Source organism: Phyllobates terribilis, unplaced genomic scaffold, assembly GCF_046119375.1.
Source record: "Phyllobates terribilis strain yellow unplaced genomic scaffold, ASM4611937v1 Scaffold_38__1_contigs__length_12584779, whole genome shotgun sequence".
Taxonomy (NCBI): Eukaryota; Metazoa; Chordata; class Amphibia; order Anura; family Dendrobatidae; genus Phyllobates; species Phyllobates terribilis.
In genome coordinates this window covers 2,733,642-2,755,543 of record NW_027362798.1, presented here as the reverse complement: position 1 = coordinate 2,755,543, position 21,902 = coordinate 2,733,642, and the positions used below count along the sequence as shown (strand labels likewise).

General features: G+C 43.0%; 8 non-coding genes and 1 pseudogene across 8 annotated transcripts; all 9 read right to left on the bottom strand.

Annotated features, from left to right (window-relative positions):
• Positions 1-971: 971 nt before the first annotated feature.
• Positions 972-1,162, bottom strand: LOC141183079 (U2 spliceosomal RNA). The gene has a single exon (XR_012258090.1). It is a non-coding gene; the product is annotated as a U2 spliceosomal RNA (small nuclear RNA).
• Positions 1,163-2,277: 1,115 nt separating this feature from the next.
• Positions 2,278-2,474, bottom strand: LOC141183411 (U2 spliceosomal RNA). The gene has a single exon (XR_012258376.1). It is a non-coding gene; the product is annotated as a U2 spliceosomal RNA (small nuclear RNA).
• A 2,437-nt stretch (positions 2,475-4,911) lies between these two features.
• Positions 4,912-5,094, bottom strand: LOC141183263 (U2 spliceosomal RNA). Its single transcript, XR_012258257.1, has one exon. It is a non-coding gene; the product is annotated as a U2 spliceosomal RNA (small nuclear RNA).
• Positions 5,095-5,618: 524 nt separating this feature from the next.
• On the bottom strand, positions 5,619-5,734 carry LOC141183515 (U2 spliceosomal RNA; annotated as a pseudogene).
• Positions 5,735-6,851: 1,117 nt separating this feature from the next.
• LOC141183344 (U2 spliceosomal RNA) lies at positions 6,852-7,040 on the bottom strand. The gene has a single exon (XR_012258326.1). It is a non-coding gene; the product is annotated as a U2 spliceosomal RNA (small nuclear RNA).
• A 6,605-nt stretch (positions 7,041-13,645) lies between these two features.
• LOC141183078 (U2 spliceosomal RNA) lies at positions 13,646-13,836 on the bottom strand. The gene has a single exon (XR_012258089.1). It is a non-coding gene; the product is annotated as a U2 spliceosomal RNA (small nuclear RNA).
• A 1,115-nt stretch (positions 13,837-14,951) lies between these two features.
• LOC141183077 (U2 spliceosomal RNA) lies at positions 14,952-15,142 on the bottom strand. The gene has a single exon (XR_012258088.1). It is a non-coding gene; the product is annotated as a U2 spliceosomal RNA (small nuclear RNA).
• A 1,117-nt stretch (positions 15,143-16,259) lies between these two features.
• LOC141183075 (U2 spliceosomal RNA) lies at positions 16,260-16,450 on the bottom strand. Its single transcript, XR_012258086.1, has one exon. It is a non-coding gene; the product is annotated as a U2 spliceosomal RNA (small nuclear RNA).
• Positions 16,451-17,565: 1,115 nt separating this feature from the next.
• LOC141183423 (U2 spliceosomal RNA) lies at positions 17,566-17,755 on the bottom strand. The gene has a single exon (XR_012258382.1). It is a non-coding gene; the product is annotated as a U2 spliceosomal RNA (small nuclear RNA).
• Between the last annotated feature and the right edge of the window lie 4,147 nt (positions 17,756-21,902).

Sequence of the window (21,902 nt, the reverse complement as noted above, 5' to 3'; positions counted from 1 at the left end):
TGCAATCCACGCGTTTTAGATCTGCATAACTCCACCTCTTTAAACACAGCACCTTCACCCCCTGCTGTTCCCACCCGCCTCAACACCGTTGGAAGGGAGGAGAACCAATTAAGGCGGGGGGTGGGGTGGAACGAGCAGCTGTCTACCCTTAGCAGGAGGGCTCCTGATTACATACCTCTCCTGCTGCTGCTGCTGCTGGCTGTCCAGCAGCAGACTGAAGGTGGCTGCTGCTGTGCACAGGTATATAAAGGCTCAGAGCCTATTATGACACGCGCAGCCAGCGTTCCATTGCCACATTCCATCTACTGCAGGCAGGATACCTGGCTGGCTGAATGTCGCTGAGAAGCTCACAGAGACCGCCATAAGCAACAGTTTAACAGAATGCCACAGACTAATCAACCAAACTTTTTGGGTTGGGTTCTCTTTTATAGTCTGCAGGCATTAAATGAAAGAAGTCAGTGTTCCAGCAGAAGGAGACAACGTTTCAGAAAAGGCATTGTAGCAAACCAAAAAAGAAATTTTAAGCGCAGCAGAGTAACCAGCGCGCATACCTGTTAGCTCAGGTGAGTTTAAAAGGCTGCTGTTGATAACAAGGGCATTTGCTAAATAGATGGTGTGTGTGCAACAATATACTGAAAGGTCAATTATATTGTGCAGCTTATCTCACCACCTGTAGTTATTTAGGTGAAAGCTCCAAAATGCTTGCCTAATATGTCTGTTTATCCAAAAGGAAGTAAAAAGGGAGAGCTAGAAAGATAGCATTGCATCACATTACATGGCAATGCAATGCACAGTTGCTGAAGTTGAACCAAAATGAGCTTGTAATCTGGCTTCTGCAACTTTGAACATGAAAAATCCAATGAGGAGAAGAAAAGCAAAGCCAAAGAGTCCATCCCAAAATCCGACAAACAAGCAAAATGAACAAAAAACATTGAATTCAATTCTTTCTGATTTTAGAAACTGCATTAAAGAAGGGGTGCACCGGTCCTGGAGATACTGCAATACCAGGTCAATGCGTGGAGTGGACAGAGCAAGCTCTTTTTCCATCTCCCTGTTCTAAAAATCCATTTAATATATGGTCCCCAGATAGGGGACGTATCAGATATTAAACTGATAAGAACAGATACTACACTTGATCTTAGCCAAAAGGCCGAGAAGCGATAACCAGAATTGGTTTCAAACTACGGAGCCACCCAAGGATCCTGAAAAGTCCATTTGTGGAGATGAGCTCCTGGACTCCCGTTAAGAAGACATGTTGTCAACCTCTAGATCCCTTACATGCCTGCACTTTTCGGCTTGCTGCTGCTGCAATCCACGCGTTTTAGATCTGCATAACTCCACCTCTTTAAACACAGCACCTTCACCCCCTGCTGTTCCCACCCGCCTCAACACCGTTGGAAGGGAGGAGAACCAATTAAGGCGGGGGGTGGGGTGGAACGAGCAGCTGTCTACCCTTAGCAGGAGGGCTCCTGATTACATACCTCTCCTGCTGCTGCTGCTGCTGGCTGTCCAGCAGCAGACTGAAGGTGGCTGCTGCTGTGCATAGGTATATAAAGGCTCAGAGCCTATTATGACACGCGCAGCCAGCGTTCCATTGCCACATTCCATCTACTGCAGGCAGGATACCTGGCTGGCTGAATGTCGCTGAGAAGCTCACAGAGACCGCCATAAGCAACAGTTTAACAGAATGCCACAGACTAATCAACCAAACTTTTTGGGTTGGGTTCTCTTTTATAGTCTGCAGGCATTAAATGAAAGAAGTCAGTGTTCCAGCAGAAGGAGACAACGTTTCAGAAAAGGCATTGTAGCAAACCAAAAAAGAAATTTTAAGCGCAGCAGAGTAACCAGCGCACATACCTGTTAGCTCAGGTGAGTTTAAAAGGCTGCTGTTGATAACAAGGGCATTTGCTAAATAGATGGTGTGTGTGCAACAATATACTGAAAGGTCAATTATATTGTGCAGCTTATCTCACCACCTGTAGTTATTTAGGTGAAAGCTCCAAAATGCTTGCCTAATATGTCTGTTTATCCAAAAGGAAGTAAAAAGGGAGAGCTAGAAAGATAGCATTGCATCACATTACATGGCAATGCAATGCACAGTTGCTGAAGTTGAACCAAAATGAGCTTGTAATCTGGCTTCTGCAACTTTGAACATGAAAAATCCAATGAGGAGAAGAAAAGCAAAGCCAAAGAGTCCATCCCAAAATCCGACAAACAAGCAAAATGAACAAAAAACATTGAATTCAATTCTTTCTGATTTTAGAAACTGCATTAAAGAAGGGGTGCACCGGTCCTGGAGATACTGCAATACCAGGTCAATGCGTGGAGTGGACAGAGCAAGCTCTTTTTCCATCTCCCTGTTCTAAAAATCCATTTAATATATGGTCCCCAGATAGGGGACGTATCAGATATTAAACTGATAAGAACAGATTTTTTTTTTTTTTTTTTTTTTTTTCCAAACACTCAGAAATTAAGTTTTATAATCTTAAATCATATATCACCAACTCAAGATTTTAGTTCCATCATCGTGTTTAGATATTATATTTATATTTTTTCATTTGAATTTTTATATATAAAGTTAAACATAACAATTCCTTTACAGTTTCAACAGTTTCCAAACAATTCACAACTGACATTACTTCACCCGGTTTCCCAAACTAAATATCCCCTTTTTCCCTTTTACTTTCCTCCCAACAAAACCCCTTAACTTATTTTCTTCCTCCTCATGCTCTAACCGCATCTGTTCCCAATCATACTCTTCCTCATCATCTCTGAAAGTCACCACCTTCTCCAAAACTTTACCCTTTTCCTCTTTTACTTCTTTCTTTTCACCAGATACTTTCCTTGATCCACAATTTTCCTGTACCGTTACCTTTTTCTTCACCTTTAAACTTTCAACTTCTTTTCCCTGCTTATTCTCCTCTATAATTATCGCATCAACTTCCTTCTTCATTTTATCATCAATATCTTCCTTTTGTCCTCCAAAGTTCTTTTCAAAATTTCCTTTGCTGCTTTCCATGTAACAATACCCAGAACTCCCGTTTACCATAATCCTCCCATTATGCAAATTTTCTTCTCCTGTTGTCCACACCAAAAAACGTCTCTTTCCGTTCCAAATACCAACTTTGTTCCTGTATAATTTCTGAAACTTTACCATCTTACATTTAGATTCCAAAAAAAACATTATCTCCTCTATTTCCACAAACGGATTGTCCATGTAAATTATCACACTCTTCGGTTTCCCCATGAATGATGCACTTACTCCAATTTTCCCAGAATCCTCTTCACTCCAGCCTTTGAAAAAATGAATGCACTTTTCCTCAGAAACTAGAGTCACATCACAAACTTTACCTTGCTTTATTTCTTGCATACAGTAGATATCCTTCTCCAAAACTTTATATTTCGTCAAAATTTCCAGAATCCATTTTTCTTCCAAAAAAGTTTCTTCCGTCTCCCGTTTCACAAAAAAACGTAAGCATCTCTTCTTTTTCCAAAACTCCATCTCAACGATCCGTTTTCCTTCCGTTTTTCCTTTTAATCCTCCAAATGTTGCCACCACAGCTATGTGTGGCGACAGTTGCCCCCCACAGCTATGTGTGGTGACAAGGTGATCGCCTCTCGTTGCCCAGGGACTAATTCGATTCCCTAATAGCAGCAGGGGGGTTTAGCTCCACCGATAAGTGTAGCGATCCCCCCAGGCCAAGGAGCCGGGTACCCCAAGCACCTCCCAGCCAAGACCAAGGCAGCAACCGCTAGATCACTGCACTTGATCTTAGCCAAAAGGCCGAGAAGCGATAACCAGAATTGGTTTCAAACTACGGAGCCACCCAAGGATCCTGAAAAGTCCATTTGTGGAGATGAGCTCCTGGACTCCCGTTAAGAAGACATGTTGTCAACCTCTAGATCCCTTACATGCCTGCACTTTTCGGCTTGCTGCTGCTGCAATCCACGCGTTTTAGATCTGCATAACTCCACCTCTTTAAACACAGCACCTTCACCCCCTGCTGTTCCCACCCGCCTCAACACCGTTGGAAGGGAGGAGAACCAATTAAGGCGGGGGGTGGGGTGGAACGAGCAGCTGTCTACCCTTAGCAGGAGGGCTCCTGATTACATACCTCTCCTGCTGCTGCTGCTGCTGGCCGTCCAGCAGCAGACTGAAGGTGGCTGCTGCTGTGCACAGGTATATAAAGGCTCAGAGCCTATTATGACACGCGCAGCCAGCGTTCCATTGCCACATTCCATCTACTGCAGGCAGGATACCTGGCTGGCTGAATGTCGCTGAGAAGCTCACAGAGACCGCCATAAGCAACAGTTTAACAGAATGCCACAGACTAATCAACCAAACTTTTTGGGTTGGGTTCTCTTTTATAGTCTGCAGGCATTAAATGAAAGAAGTCAGTGTTCCAGCAGAAGGAGACAACGTTTCAGAAAAGGCATTGTAGCAAACCAAAAAAGAAATTTTAAGCGCAGCAGAGTAACCAGCGCACATACCTGTTAGCTCAGGTGAGTTTAAAAGGCTGCTGTTGATAACAAGGGCATTTGCTAAATAGATGGTGTGTGTGCAACAATATACTGAAAGGTCAATTATATTGTGCAGCTTATCTCACCACCTGTAGTTATTTAGGTGAAAGCTCCAAAATGCTTGCCTAATATGTCTGTTTATCCAAAAGGAAGTAAAAAGGGAGAGCTAGAAAGATAGCATTGCATCACATTACATGGCAATGCAATGCACAGTTGCTGAAGTTGAACCAAAATGAGCTTGTAATCTGGCTTCTGCAACTTTGAACATGAAAAATCCAATGAGGAGAAGAAAAGCAAAGCCAAAGAGTCCATCCCAAAATCCGACAAACAAGCAAAATGAACAAAAAACATTGAATTCAATTCTTTCTGATTTTAGAAACTGCATTAAAGAAGGGGTGCACCGGTCCTGGAGATACTGCAATACCAGGTCAATGCGTGGAGTGGACAGAGCAAGCTCTTTTTCCATCTCCCTGTTCTAAAAATCCATTTAATATATGGTCCCCAGATAGGGGACATATCAGATATTAAACTGATAAGAACAGATTTTTTTGATTGAAGCTGCATCCAAGGCACTGAAAAATGTGACCGAAGTCACACCAAAACAGCGCACGAGGCGAGGATTCATGTGGACCCTTCCCGGAGGAGAGGGTCCCCAATAAACCATCCCCATCCCTCCGAGCCAGAAGGCCACAGCGAGGGTCAGGGATCTCCGATGCTCTCCCTAGCCGAAGCCGGAGAAGAGCCGTTTTCGTGCTCCCAGCTTCCATCTAGGCTGCCACCCTAGTGGAGCTGGAGCCTGTGTTGGTTTCTCAGCCCAAAGCTGACCGGACCTCCGACCGGGTTTATAAAAATTCCCCTTCCTAGCCCGGAGGCCAGGAATAGGGGGGGTTGCTCAGAAAGTATGATTGGCAAAGGTGCGGCGTGCTACGAAGCCAAGTCTTTCTGGGGTTCCCAGTCCCAGTAAGCTTGGACTCCCACCAGGGCGCCTACTCCTGGGGCACATTGCTCCAAAGCCCTCACACTTACCCAGCCTAGTGACTTCGATCCTGGAGGGCCATGTTTTCCATCAGATAACTCTATGAGCCACCTGGCGTACTAACAAGTGCACCAAACCAGTGTGTAATATGCATCAATTTACTAGGGCAGCCCAAGGACAAAACTGCCTTTTCAAAAGATACTACACTTGATCTTAGCCAAAAGGCCGAGAAGCGATAACCAGAATTGGTTTCAAACTACGGAGCCACCCAAGGATCCTGAAAAGTCCATTTGTGGAGATGAGCTCCTGGACTCCCGTTAAGAAGACATGTTGTCAACCTCTAGATCCCTTACATGCCTGCACTTTTCGGCTTGCTGCTGCTGCAATCCACGCGTTTTAGATCTGCATAACTCCACCTCTTTAAACACAGCACCTTCACCCCCTGCTGTTCCCACCCGCCTCAACACCGTTGGAAGGGAGGAGAACCAATTAAGGCGGGGGGTGGGGTGGAACGAGCAGCTGTCTACCCTTAGCAGGAGGGCTCCTGATTACATACCTCTCCTGCTGCTGCTGCTGCTGGCTGTCCAGCAGCAGACTGAAGGTGGCTGCTGCTGTGCACAGGTATATAAAGGCTCAGAGCCTATTATGACACGCGCAGCCAGCGTTCCATTACCACATTCCATCTACTGCAGGCAGGATACCTGGCTGGCTGAATGTCGCTGAGAAGCTCACAGAGACCGCCATAAGCAACAGTTTAACAGAATGCCACAGACTAATCAACCAAACTTTTTGGGTTGGGTTCTCTTTTATAGTCTGCAGGCATTAAATGAAAGAAGTCAGTGTTCCAGCAGAAGGAGACAACGTTTCAGAAAAGGCATTGTAGCAAACCAAAAAAGAAATTTTAAGCGCAGCAGAGTAACCAGCGCACATACCTGTTAGCTCAGGTGAGTTTAAAAGGCTGCTGTTGATAACAAGGGCATTTGCTAAATAGATGGTGTGTGTGTGCAACAATATACTGAAAGGTCAATTATATTGTGCAGCTTATCTCACCACCTGTAGTTATTTAGGTGAAAGCTCCAAAATGCTTGCCTAATATGTCTGTTTATCCAAAAGGAAGTAAAAAGGGAGAGCTAGAAAGATAGCATTGCATCACATTACATGGCAATGCAATGCACAGTTGCTGAAGTTGAACCAAAATGAGCTTGTAATCTGGCTTCTGCAACTTTGAACATGAAAAATCCAATGAGGAGAAGAAAAGCAAAGCCAAAGAGTCCATCCCAAAATCCGACAAACAAGCAAAATGAACAAAAAACATTGAATTCAATTCTTTCTGATTTTAGAAACTGCATTAAAGAAGGGGTGCACCGGTCCTGGAGATACTGCAATACCAGGTCAATGCGTGGAGTGGACAGAGCAAGCTCTTTTTCCATCTCCCTGTTCTAAAAATCCATTTAATATATGGTCCCCAGATAGGGGACGTATCAGATATTAAACTGATAAGAACAGATAAGGTTTCAACGCAATTTTATTGATTCAAAAGTATATTTACAAAGGTTTTAAAAAAGAACATTTATAACATTACAATAAAATGATAAAACATGATAATAATCAATTCAAGTTTTTTGTAAAAACACAATTTACCATCATAAAACCATTGTAACAATTAAGAAAATCATAATTACAGATGTACTTGGGTTTATTTAATTACCACTAATTGTGTTCCATAATTGTACACACCACATAGAAGCCGCTTCTTTTGCTCCATACAGTTTTTTATCTCTGAGATAGTAAATATACATTTCACTTAAAGCTATTTTTATACAGTCTGTTGAATCAATATGATCATGTTTGAAGAGTAAAATATTTCTAACTTTCCACATGGCATTTTTAAAACAATTAATAATAATCCAGGCAACTCGGAATTGTTTAAAATTTGGACACTTAAAAAGACCATAAAAGACATAAAAGTGATTAAAATCTTTCAGGCCACATGCCCATTTTAAAAGTGGGCCTACCTTTCTCCAAACCTCCTGTGCAAAATGACAATTCCAAAAGAGATGCAATACAGACTCACTTTCCCCGCATATATCTCTTGGACATTTGGCTCTCGCCACCAGCCCCCGCCTATGTTGAAACTCACGGGTAGGGAGGCACTGGTGGACGATAGCCCAGGCAAGGTCCTTGTGTACATTTGCAAGATATTTCCCGTACACATTTCGCCACACCGTTTTGGACCTTGCCTGTGAAAAATTGGAGACAGGAATTGTGTCCTCAGAGTGTCTGCAAGCAATAGATACCTTCCTTTGGTCCCCCAATATATCAGGCTCCAATTCCTGGAGACCTAAAAGTCTGACCGTTTTCTCAAGTATCACATACTGTTTAGGTGGGCACAGGAGCACAGGAGAACTTAAAGGTAGGCTAAACCACCTTTTAAAAATCATTCCTGCTGCATATTTTAAAAAATAACTAAAAATGCCATCAGATTTAAAAACCTTAAAACAGAAGCAGAAATACTTTATATGGAAAAAGGTAAAAATATTGGGTACATCTTTACCTCCATTAGATTTACATTTGTACATCAGATCTCTTTTTAACTTTTCCATTTTTGAACCCCATAAAAACATAAAAACAATTCTTGTTACTTTCTTGATTTGTAAATTGGAAGGGGGAAACACCATTGCAACATACAACATAATGGGAATTAAAACGGCTTTAATAATTAAAATTTTACCTTCCATACTAAGGTTCCTTAAATTCCACAATGAGATCTTTTTTTCTATTTTATCCATTGCAGAGTCCCAGTTAGGGTCCCCCTCATTGGCTTGGTTAAAAATAATTCCTAAAATTTTTATGTGATTTTTCTGTATCACTATCCCAGGGGTCAAAGAGGAGTCCCATCCCCCCACATTAAAACAGTCACATTTATCTATATTTAATTTAAAACCTGAGGCTTCACAGAAAAATTGTGTGTTTCTCAATACCCTCCTCAGAGATGTGGAATCTGGACATAGTATGGTAACATCATCCATGTAACTTAGGGCTTTAAGTTGCATACCCCTACTCCCGGGAATAGGTACCCCTTTAATTACTTTATCTTTTCTCAGTATGGTTAATAGTGGTTCCATAACACAGATAAAGAGCAGTGGTGAGAGAGGGCACCCTTGTTTCACCCCTGATAATAGAGGAACCCCCTTCGTTAAAAACCCATTTACAGAAATTTGACTAAAACAAGAATGATATAAAAGCATAATGCGGGTTAAAATTTTCTCTGGAAACGCCATTTTTTTAAGAACCATAAAAAGAAATTCATGCGATACCCTGTCAAAAGCTTTTTCAAAGTCTAAGGATAAAATAGCAAGGTTTTGACTTCTCTCTTTTGAATACCATATGGTATCCCTAATTATGTTGAGGGACTCAGCTATGGTTCTTCCGGGAACACCACATACCTGGTTAGGGTGAATTAATTTGGCTATAAAGGGTTTTAAACGGACTGCAATAAGTTTAGCTAAAATTTTATAATCAAGGTTTAAAAGCGTAATAGGCCGCCAGTTTTTAAGTTGGCTCCTATCCCCTTTTTTATATATTAAAGATACCAGACCTCTCCTCCAAGATGGGGGTAATTTATTAGTATTAAAAGCTTCTTTAAACAATAAAAACATATCGTTCTTTAAAATTCCCCAAAAAGTCAGATAAAACTCAATCGGTAGACCGTCTTCCCCAGGGGCTTTCCCACTGGAGAAACTTTTAAAAATCTGTAAAAGTTCCTCACTGGTGAGATCCCTAGATAAAATACCCTGGTCTAAAATATCTAACTTAAAATCAAGGGAATTAATAGCATACTCTAAAAAGGATGGATCTATAACTTTAGTGTTAAAAAGAAGTTGATAAAAATTAAAAGCTTTTCCTAACATACCCTTAATATCATTTTCACCTTCAAGATTTAGGATTGCGTCCCTCCTCCCCATTACCTTTTTGAAGAAGAATCGGGAGCATTTCTCTCCTTCCTCCAGGTGCTGTACATGGGAGTTAAAAATTATTTGTTTTCCTTTTTCATTAAGAGCATTTTTTATTTCAGACTTAAGATTTGCAATATCATCATCCACATCAATACCAACTTCTTTTAGTTTAAAGAGTACTTGTAATCTCATATTAAAAACATAAAACCACTGCTTTTTCTTTTTTGCTTTCATTTTCCCTGCCTTAATAAAAAATAATTTAATCTTAGGTTTAATGCTCTCCCACCAATCCAGCATCGAGGCGCGGGGGTCTCTCTTTGATTGCCAGCACTGGTAGGCCTGCACAAACCTCTTTTGAATATCAATATTCTCTAGGAGAGTTGTATTTAATCTCCATGGGCCTCTTGAGGTATTTTGTTCCCCTGCTAACTCTAAAAACACAGATAAAACTTTATGATCAGAGAATAAATTAGATAAAAGAAAACATTTACAAGGTTTAAAGGCAGTAGAAGCAAATATGAAATCAATTCTAGAAGAAACTCTTCCATTGGACCATGTAACACCTGGATCCGCCGGCAAGAGTTCCTTCCAGCAGTCCTGTAATCTAAAATCATCAATTAAACTTTTCAACAAATAGGAGGTACGGTCTTTACGATTCACATCCCCACCCTGCCGGGATTCCCCATCACGTAAACAATTAAAATCTCCTCCCACTAGCAGGGGGGTTGACCCAACACAAAATAATGGCAATATTTCAAGTAAATCCGCCCTTTCCTGCTTCCCAGGAGGAGCGTACACATTTAATAAACGTAAAGAAAGTCCATTAAAAACAAGATGTATTAAAATAGCTCTGCCAGGTATAATTTCAGTCACAGATTGAATGATGGTAGAATGTCCACGGCAAAGTAGTCCAACTCCGGCAGCACGACAGTCATTAGCACCGGACCACACAGAAGCGCCCAGTTTCCAGTCTTCTTTTAAGTCCTTATAATTTAAATTACTCTGTATACCACATTCTTGTAGAAAGCAGAAATCAAAGTCCAATGTCTCTAAATAAGAAAATAAAGCAGCCCTACGTGTAGGGCTCTTTAGGGACCTCACATTTAGTGTGGAGATTTTAAGAGGAACAGACATTAAGAAGAATCAGGATCTGAAGATGGGAAGAAGTCAATACACGGCACCTCCTCCTCCGCATCTCCAGGGGTCAGGATTTGTTTAATATTACCGGGATCTGAAGCAGGCAAAAAGGCATCATCCACTTTTGACTCCTCATCTGGACCTCGACATCCGTGTTTTCTTTGGATATCAGGTTGCTTTACGTCCTCCCGTTGCCTTTTCAGAGGCTGGGAGCTGTCCATCTTTTCCAAGTCATGTGCATCTGCAGTCCTCATGGCGGTCTGGTCTATGGAACGGGTGTCATCCCTCTGGGTCGTCTTGTCCTCTGGTCTGGTCACGGAACTACTGCGACTTCTGGTTCGAGGACCAGGGCTCGACTGGGTCTTAGCCGGGTCCTTTTTACTTCGCGCCCTAGAGGTCTCTCTATCCGACACACTGGTTGATCGATTAAGGAGCGTACCCTTTTTGCCCTTACCCAAGATCACCGATGATGGTGTGGCGAATCTGGGTGCTTGCTTAATCGGGGTACTAGAGGTCTCCTCAGTTCCACATAATGCCGGTGGTGCATTCATGCTGGATGAGGACCCTTCCTCTTGACTCTGAGATACGGCAACATCTAGAGCCAGAACATCGATCAATTCCACAGAGAGCGAACCCTCGGTTAATCTTATGGAACCCCTACGACCGTCCTTCTGTGGAACTACCAGCGGGCCCTCTGGCGGAGCCGTTGAAGGATTTGTTCCGGACCCGTCAGCGTGCGCCAACCCAGGTCCAGGGGCAGGTGTAGTAATACTCCCTCCGAAGTATTCTTGGATAGTCAGTTGACCTGACTTAAACATGTCATATGTTTTTGACTTTTTGCTCGGACAATTCCTGAAGGCGTGACCTGCCTTCCCACATAGGTTACATACGATCTCAGAGTCACACGTAGCGGAGGTGTGCCCACTCTTACCGCACTTGTTGCAAAAGACTACATGAGCCCTTGTACAATTTTCTCGTGTATGCCCATATTCATGACAATTCCGGCATTGAAGGGGCATTCCTGGGTAGCGTAGGAATCCCCTGACATTACCAATGGCAAAATTAGCAGGCGGGTGGTGAAGACCACCAATGCCGCTCTGATCTGGATGGAACTTCACCAGGTATTTCCTCTTCCCATTCCAGAAGCGCTGGGAGTTGAGGATATCATGTGAGAAGCGCACTGACTTGCAGTAACGCTTCAAAAAGGTTTCGATATCGCCCTCAGAGACGAATGGGCTGTACATGAAGATCACCAAGGGTACTTCCTCTTCACCGTACAGGAAGTCAAAGCTCAGCCCGTTCAGTCTCTCATCGTCCTTGTCCGCAACCATCAGTGCTGCATGGATATTATCACAGCATGATTTAGCCATAAAGGAAATGGTATATCGCCCACGGAATTCCTGATCGTAAAGACACAGGATCTTATCTCGCTCCAGGTGGAAGAACCCAAAAAGAATCTCATGCACGATGTACTGCAGATTCTTCTCATGGCGCTGGCATTCATCCACCATGATTCTAATGGACTGTCGCAGTGGAGTCTCCCCCACCGCAAATCCAAAAGAAAAAGGCATTTTCGGCCCTCAGGGACTAAGCCCTCCCCCAATAGTAACAAGGGAATGAATCCCACAAAAGCAGGAACAAACCCAAGACCGAGGGAGGGGTACCCCAAGAACTTACACAGCCCACTAAGCGATAAAGCTCAGCAAAGGAAAACGCCCTTATTTCCTCGGGTCGCCCCGAAGACAAGACGCGATCGCTCCCCGTTGTCCGGGGACTAAGCCGACCTGCCAATAGCTGCAAGGGGGTGAAGCTCCCTCCGTTAAGAGAGAGCGATCCCCCAAGGCCAACAAGTCGGGTACCCCAGGCACCTCCTAGCCGAGACCAAGGCAGCAACCGTTAGATCACTGCACCTGATCTTAGCCAAAAGGCCGAGAAGCGATAACCAGAATTGGTTTCAAACTACGGAGCCACCCAAGGATCCTGAAAAGTCCATTTGTGGAGATGAGCTCCTGGACTCCCATTAAGAAGACATGTTGTCAACCTCTAGATCCCTTACATGCCTGCACTTTTCGGCTTGCTGCTGCTGCAATCCACGCGTTTTAGATCTGCATAACTCCACCTCTTTAAACACAGCACCTTCACCCCCTGCTGTTCCCACCCGCCTCAACACCGTTGGAAGGGAGGAGAACCAATTAAGGCGGGGGGTGGGGTGGAACGAGCAGCTGTCTACCCTTAGCAGGAGGGCTCCTGATTACATACCTCTCCTGCTGCTGCTGCTGCTGGCTGTCCAGCAGCAGACTGAAGGTGGCTGCTTCTGTGCACAGGTATATAAAGGCTCAGAGCCTATTATGACACGCGCAGCCAGCGTTCCATTGCCACATTCCATCTACTGCAGGCAGGATACCTGGCTGGCTGAATGTCGCTGAGAAGCTCACAGAGACCGCCATAAGCAACAGTTTAACAGAATGCCACAGACTAATCAACCAAACTTTTTGGGTTGGGTTCTCTTTTATAGTCTGCAGGCATTAAATGAAAGAAGTCAGTGTTCCAGCAGAAGGAGACAACGTTTCAGAAAAGGCATTGTAGCAAACCAAAAAAGAAATTTTAAGCGCAGCAGAGTAACCAGCGCACATACCTGTTAGCTCAGGTGAGTTTAAAAGGCTGCTGTTGATAACAAGGGCATTTGCTAAATAGATGGTGTGTGTGCAACAATATACTGAAAGGTCAATTATATTGTGCAGCTTATCTCACCACCTGTAGTTATTTAGGTGAAAGCTCCAAAATGCTTGCCTAATATGTCTGTTTATCCAAAAGGAAGTAAAAAGGGAGAGCTAGAAAGATAGCATTGCATCACATTACATGGCAATGCAATGCACAGTTGCTGAAGTTGAACCAAAATGAGCTTGTAATCTGGCTTCTGCAACTTTGAACATGAAAAGTCCAATGAGGAGAAGAAAAGCAAAGCCAAAGAGTCCATCCCAAAATCCGACAAACAAGCAAAATGAACAAAAAACATTGAATTCAATTCTTTCTGATTTTAGAAACTGCATTAAAGAAGGGGTGCACCGGTCCTGGAGATACTGCAATACCAGGTCAATGCGTGGAGTGGACAGAGCAAGCTCTTTTTCCATCTCCCTGTTCTAAAAATCCATTTAATATATGGTCCCCAGATAGGGGACGTATCAGATATTAAACTGATAAGAACAGATACTACACTTGATCTTAGCCAAAAGGCCGAGAAGCGATAACCAGAATTGGTTTCAAACTACGGAGCCACCCAAGGATCCTGAAAAGTCCATTTGTGGAGATGAGCTCCTGGACTCCCGTTAAGAAGACATGTTGTCAACCTCTAGATCCCTTACATGCCTGCACTTTTCGGCTTGTTGCTGCTGCAATCCACGCGTTTTAGATCTGCATAACTCCACCTCTTTAAACACAGCACCTTCACCCCCTGCTGTTCCCACCCGCCTCAACACCGTTGGAAGGGAGGAGAACCAATTAAGGCGGGGGGTGGGGTGGAACGAGCAGCTGTCTACCCTTAGCAGGAGGGCTCCTGATTACATACCTCTCCTGCTGCTGCTGCTGCTGGCTGTCCAGCAGCAGACTGAAGGTGGCTGCTGCTGTGCACAGGTATATAAAGGCTCAGAGTCTATTATGACACGCGCAGCCAGCGTTCCATTGCCACATTCCATCTACTGCAGGCAGGATACCTGGCTGGCTGAATGGCGCTGAGAAGCTCACAGAGACCGCCATAAGCAACAGTTTAACAGAATGCCACAGACTAATCAACCAAACTTTTTGGGTTGGGTTCTCTTTTATAGTCTGCAGGCATTAAATGAAAGAAGTCAGTGTTCCAGCAGAAGGAGACAACGTTTCAGAAAAGGCATTGTAGCAAACCAAAAAAGAAATTTTAAGCGCAGCAGAGTAACCAGCGCACATACCTGTTAGCTCAGGTGAGTTTAAAAGGCTGCTGTTGATAACAAGGGCATTTGCTAAATAGATGGTGTGTGTGCAACAATATACTGAAAGGTCAATTATATTGTGCAGCTTATCTCACCACCTGTAGTTATTTAGGTGAAAGCTCCAAAATGCTTGCCTAATATGTCTGTTTATCCAAAAGGAAGTAAAAAGGGAGAGCTAGAAAGATAGCATTGCATCACATTACATGGCAATGCAATGCACAGTTGCTGAAGTTGAACCAAAATGAGCTTGTAATCTGGCTTCTGCAACTTTGAACATGAAAAATCCAATGAGGAGAAGAAAAGCAAAGCCAAAGAGTCCATCCCAAAATCCGACAAACAAGCAAAATGAACAAAAAACATTGAATTCAATTCTTTCTGATTTTAGAAACTGCATTAAAGAAGGGGTGCACCGGTCCTGGAGATACTGCAATACCAGGTCAATGCGTGGAGTGGACAGAGCAAGCTCTTTTTCCATCTCCCTGTTCTAAAAATCCATTTAATATATGGTCCCCAGATAGGGGACGTATCAGATATTAAACTGATAAGAACAGATACTACACTTGATCTTAGCCAAAAGGCCGAGAAGCGATAACCAGAATTGGTTTCAAACTACGGAGCCACCCAAGGATCCTGAAAAGTCCATTTGTGGAGATGAGCTCCTGGACTCCCGTTAAGAAGACATGTTGTCAACCTCTAGATCCCTTACATGCCTGCACTTTTCGGCTTGCTGCTGCTGCAATCCACGCGTTTTAGATCTGCATAACTCCACCTCTTTAAACACAGCACCTTCACCCCCTGCTGTTCCCACCCGCCTCAACACCGTTGGAAGGGAGGAGAACCAATTAAGGCGGGGGGTGGGGTGGAACGAGCAGCTGTCTACCCTTAGCAGGAGGGCTCCTGATTACATACCTCTCCTGCTGCTGCTGCTGCTGGCTGTCCAGCAGCAGACTGAAGGTGGCTGCTGCTGTGCACAGGTATATAAAGGCTCAGAGCCTATTATGACAAGCGCAGCCAGCGTTCCATTGCCACATTCCATCTACTGCAGGCAGGATACCTGGCTGGCTGAATGTCGCTGAGAAGCTCACAGAGACCGCCATAAGCAACAGTTTAACAGAATGCCACAGACTAATCAACCAAACTTTTTGGGTTGGGTTCTCTTTTATAGTCTGCAGGCATTAAATGAAAGAAGTCAGTGTTCCAGCAGAAGGAGACAACGTTTCAGAAAAGGCATTGTAGCAAACCAAAAAAGAAATTTTAAGCGCAGCAGAGTAACCAGCGCACATACCTGTTAGCTCAGGTGAGTTTAAAAGGCTGCTGTTGATAACAAGGGCATTTGCTAAATAGATGGTGTGTGTGTGCAACAATATACTGAAAGGTCAATTATATTGTGCAGCTTATCTCACCACCTGTAGTTATTTAGGTGAAAGCTCCAAAATGCTTGCCTAATATGTCTGTTTATCCAAAAGGAAGTAAAAAGGGAGAGCTAGAAAGATAGCATTGCATCACATTACATGGCAATGCAATGCACAGTTGCTGAAGTTGAACCAAAATGAGCTTGTAATCTGGCTTCTGCAACTTTGAACATGAAAAATCCAATGAGGAGAAGAAAAGCAAAGCCAAAGAATCCATCCCAAAATCCGACATACAAGCAAAATGAACAAAAAACATTGAATTCAATTCTTTCTGATTTTAGAAACTGCATTAAAGAAGGGGTGCACCGGTCCTGGAGATACTGCAATACCAGGTCAATGCGTGGAGTGGACAGAGCAAGCTCTTTTTCCATCTCCCTGTTCTAAAAATCCATTTAATATATGGTCCCCAGATAGGGGACGTATCAGATATTAAACTGATAAGAACAGATACTACACTTGATCTTAGCCAAAAGGCCGAGAAGCGATAACCAGAATTGGTTTCAAACTACGGAGCCACCCAAGGATCCTGAAAAGTCCATTTGTGGAGATGAGCTCCTGGACTCCCGTTAAGAAGACATGTTGTCAACCTCTAGATCCCTTACATGCCTGCACTTTTCGGCTTGCTGCTGCTGCAATCCACGCGTTTTAGATCTGCATAACTCCACCTCTTTAAACACAGCACCTTCACCCCCTGCTGTTCCCACCCGCCTCAACACCGTTGGAGGGGAGGAGAACCAATTAAGGCGGGGGGTGGGGTGGAACGAGCAGCTGTCTACCCTTAGCAGGAGGGCTCCTGATTACATACCTCTCCTGCTGCTGCTGCTGCTGGCTGTCCAGCAGCAGACTGAAGGTGGCTGCTGCTGTGCACAGGTATATAAAGGCTCAGAGCCTATTATGACACGCGCAGCCAGCGTTCCATTGCCACATTCCATCTACTGCAGGCAGGATACCTGGCTGGCTGAATGTCGCTGAGAAGCTCACAGAGACCGCCATAAGCAACAGTTTAACAGAATGCCACAGACTAATCAACCAAACTTTTTGGGTTGGGTTCTCTTTTATAGTCTGCAGGCATTAAATGAAAGAAGTCAGTGTTCCAGCAGAAGGAGACAACGTTTCAGAAAAGGCATTGTAGCAAACCAAAAAAGAAATTTTAAGCGCAGCAGAGTAACCAGCGCACATACCTGTTAGCTCAGGTGAGTTTAAAAGGCTGCTGTTGATAACAAGGGCATTTGCTAAATAGATGGTGTGTGTGCAACAATATACTGAAAGGTCAATTATATTGTGCAGCTTATCTCACCACCTGTAGTTATTTAGGTGAAAGCTCCAAAATGCTTGCCTAATATGTCTGTTTATCCAAAAGGAAGTAAAAAGGGAGAGCTAGAAAGATAGCATTGCATCACATTACATGGCAATGCAATGCACAGTTGCTGAAGTTGAACCAAAATGAGCTTGTAATCTGGCTTCTGCAACTTTGAACATGAAAAATCCAATGAGGAGAAGAAAAGCAAAGCCAAAGAGTCCATCCCAAAATCCGACAAACAAGCAAAATGAACAAAAAACATTGAATTCAATTCTTTCTGATTTTAGAAACTGCATTAAAGAAGGGGTGCACCGGTCCTGGAGATACTGCAATACCAGGTCAATGCGTGGTGTGGACAGAGCAAGCTCTTTTTCCATCTCCCTGTTCTAAAAATCCATTTAATATATGGTCCCCAGATAGGGGACGTATCAGATATTAAACTGATAAGAACAGATTTTTTTTTTTTTTTTATACCATTCAGTAAAATTTTTCAAGCAACAATCAATAGTATAAAAACTCATACTACGTTGCCCAGTCTTACATCATAATGGTACTTTCTTTATTTCATATTTATAACTTTATACTGAAACAGTTGTAATACCTTTTGAATGGACAAAAAACTATAAAACATACCATTATCATAAAAAAAGACAGATCACAACACTTAAACAAGGACTTACTGGTACTTTACCAGTGACCTCCATTTTTTTACTTTCCAAAAACCTTCTGAATCAGAGCCACCACCGCCACGGCTGTCCCATAAATAAACTATGTATAACCTTGACAAAACCATCCTAACACAATTATTAACTGAGATTATTTTCCTTTTAAATAAACACAAATTCCTAACGTCCCACAGACTTTCTATTACACATGCCATTATCAACCACAACAATCTCTCTTTCACCCGGCTACTTGCACCCATCCCAAACATTACCACTCTCCAATTTATAAAATTCACGCCCGCTAGTTCCTTGCATAAACCACCCACTCCCTTCCAAACACTCTGAGCATAATCACAATTCCAAACCAAATGCATAACAGTTTCACTCGCCCCACATCCATCCCTCGGACAGACCTCTGTTCTAATCAGATCCCTCCTCTTCTGTACCTCTCTCACAGGCAAAATCTCATGCAAACTCATCCATACGATATCACGCTGCCTATTCGATATTCCTTTTATACTCAGGTTCCTCCATACACACAACGCTTCACTCGATCTCAAGCCCCTAATGTTACATTCAAACTCTCTAACACGCATCCTTCTCCTTACATTCCTTATCACTTTGAAATCACCCATAGGAACATCCAACAAATCATGCTTGACAACAAATTTTTCAACAAACTCATACCACACTGGACATTTAAACGAAACAGGCACTCTTGCATCCCTTCTCATCCATTTCAACCCAAACAACATCCATCCAGCCATATATTTAATCATAAAAGCCGTCTTGTTATCCCTACCTAACAGAACAACCACCGTTTTAATATAATTTAAACCAAGACAAAATTCAAAATTTGGGAAATCCATTCCCCCATGTTCACGTAACTTACACAAATATTCCCTTTTAAGTTTTTCCATCTTACTTCCCCAATAAAACGTAAAAATTAGCTTCTCAATCCGCCTAAAACCCCTATAAGGGGCTGGAAAAACCACTGACACAAAAAGTAACATAGGAAGAATCACTGACTTAATAATAAGGACTTTGCCTGACAATGTCAAGTCCCGTAACCTCCAAAAATTTAACTTCTGTTCAATCCTCTTACCGCATTCATCCCAACTCTCATTCCCTTTCAGATCTTTGTTAAACCACACCCCCAAAACCTTAATAGCACCTTCTTCACATATCACACCATCCATCATAACACTCGAATCCCCGAAACACTTAAAGCTACACTTCCCCCAATTCACCCTAAAACCAGATGCACCACAAAAGAAATCTAAAAGCAACCTTGCTCGATTCATAGCAGCCATATTATCACTCACCACAACAACATCGTCCATATACCCCATTACCTTTACAGTCTTTCCACCACTCCCTGGGATCAGAAGACCATTCATCACTTTCTCTTTCCGAATCATGCACAACAGGGGCTCAATCACACTTATAAACAGGACAGGGGACAACGGACACCCCTGCCTGACCCCTGATTTTATGCACACCTTCTCACTCAAACATCCATTCACTAACACTTCACTCACCACACCATCATACAAACACCTTATGGCATTCACAAAAACACTAGGAAAACCCATCCTAACTAACACCTCAAACATAAACGCATGCGACACTCTATCAAAAGCTTTCTCAAAATCCACACAAAAAACCATACATTTCCCCTTCCTAAACATACAATCTCCAATTACGTCTCTCAACAACAAGAGGTTATCAGTCATACACCTACCTGGCACCGCGCACACTTGATCATCACCAACCACACTTCCAATCACCCCACGCATACGGTTAGCCAGAATTTTGCTAAAGACTTTATAATCTGCATTGAGTAATGTAATCGGCCTCCAATTACGCAAATTCTTTTTCTCACCCTTCTTATATAGTAAAACAACTACTCCTTCTTTCATGGAATTACAAAGTACACCATTCATCCACATATATTGACATACCTCCACAAAATCAACACCAATCACATCCCATGCTTTTACATAAAACTCCACAGGCAACCCATCTTTCCCAGGTGTTTTATTCTTTTTCGCACCATCCACCACCTTTTTAACCTCATCAAAAACAATATCCTCACTCAAACACTCACGTTCCCCTGATTCAAGCTGACTCTCCAACATACCTAACACATGCTCTTTCAAACCCCCATCCACCCATTTAGACTCAAATAAACTACTATAGAAACTATGTACCTCATCCAACACTTCCCTTCCAACCACAGTCATACCATTATCATTTACAACCTCATCCAACTCATCTTTTTTACTGCACATTTTTTTAAAAAAGTACCTCGTACACTTCTCATCCATATCCAAATGCTCAACTCTCGTCCTAAAAATAATTTCCTTCCCACGCTTTTCCAAAACACACTTCATCTCATCTCTCGCTCCTCTGAGTTGATCACTAACATCAATTCCTTTCATACTCATTTTATGTAACCACTCAATCCTCATATTTAAATCTTTAAATCTGCCTCTTTCAATTGCTGCTTTTTTATAACCCCACCTCCTAAAAAAATTCTTAATTTCCACTTTCACCCAATCCCACCATACAGTCACATCCACAAAATTATTTTTCCTAGACCTCCACCATTCATACTTACTTTCGAAGTCTCTCATAACCCTAACATCCTCTAACAACCTAACATTTAGCTTCCATACCCCAACACCATGCACCATTTTTTTATCACCTTCAAACATACCCCACAAACATTCATGGTCTGTGAAAGAAAAAACATGCTGTTTAAAAAATTTACACACCAAACCTCTATTTGTATACAGCATGCGGTCAATCCTGGACACTATTCCTCCCCTATCAGCTCTATATGTGGCCGGTGGTGGCTTACTCAAAAATTCCGCTGCATCTAAAAAAGAAAAATCAGATGTAATTTGATTAAGGACCTTACCCGTGACATCAATTTCCCCTTCAGAAACACAATTGAAATCACCAACTAATAATATTGGAATCCTTCCAGGCAAAAATAAACGTATTTTCTCTAATAGTGCTAACCTATCCCCTTTGTTAATTGGACAATACACGTTAACAATTTTCACCCTCCACCCTCTCCCCTTAACCACTGCCATTATACAACGACCTGGCTCCACCACCATATAATTTTCAAAACTTAAATCCCTATTCCCCAACAAAATCCCCACACCATCATTTTTGTTTGTCATTGAACCTGACCAAATACTATGCCCATATACCCAGTCCTTTTCAGGAGGTGACTCTTCAATTCCGCACTCTTGCAGACAGTAAATATTTGCTCCAAGATTTTTTAGTTCTTCCAGTATAGCCAATCTTCTAGGCTTAGATTTTATAAGCCTTACATTTATTGACAGTACACTACAGCCCACGTTGGAGCCCATTTTTTAACCATATTCGGTAAAAAAGAACATACCCCCCACCGAAGAGTCAACCTTTCTCGTCTTGAAACTCGATTCCTGATGTTAAGCAGAGAATGCTGGCCCCCTCCTCCAAAAAAGACCTCCTAGGAGAGGCACTGTAGCTCTCGGGATAGCTCCTATCACTTAAGGGGCTGATGCTCCCAATACTGGCAGGTGAAAAATCTGGCCGGAACTTCTTTGCAGAAGACACATCAGAGTCCTCATCAGGGGGCCTCACCACAGCCCCGGTGAAGTCACCCTGGCCACCACCACCTTCATGAATTGCCTCTGAGCTTTCCAAAGCCAACACCGGCGTTGTGGAGAGTGAACCGCTCACTTCTCCCTCACCACTCATATCAAGCAGAATTGACATATCTGCAGGCTCTATCTCAACAGCGCTTCCACCAGCAGGATCGGGTGCTTGCTCCATCTCTTCCATGAAGTCCCTTACTGCCTCGATCGCCTCACCAATAGTGGCGGCAGTAGTAGGACGTGGGGACACGGCCTCTGCATATGACCTGGAACGATGGGGACAGTCCTTGAAAGCGTGTCCCTCCTCGCCACAT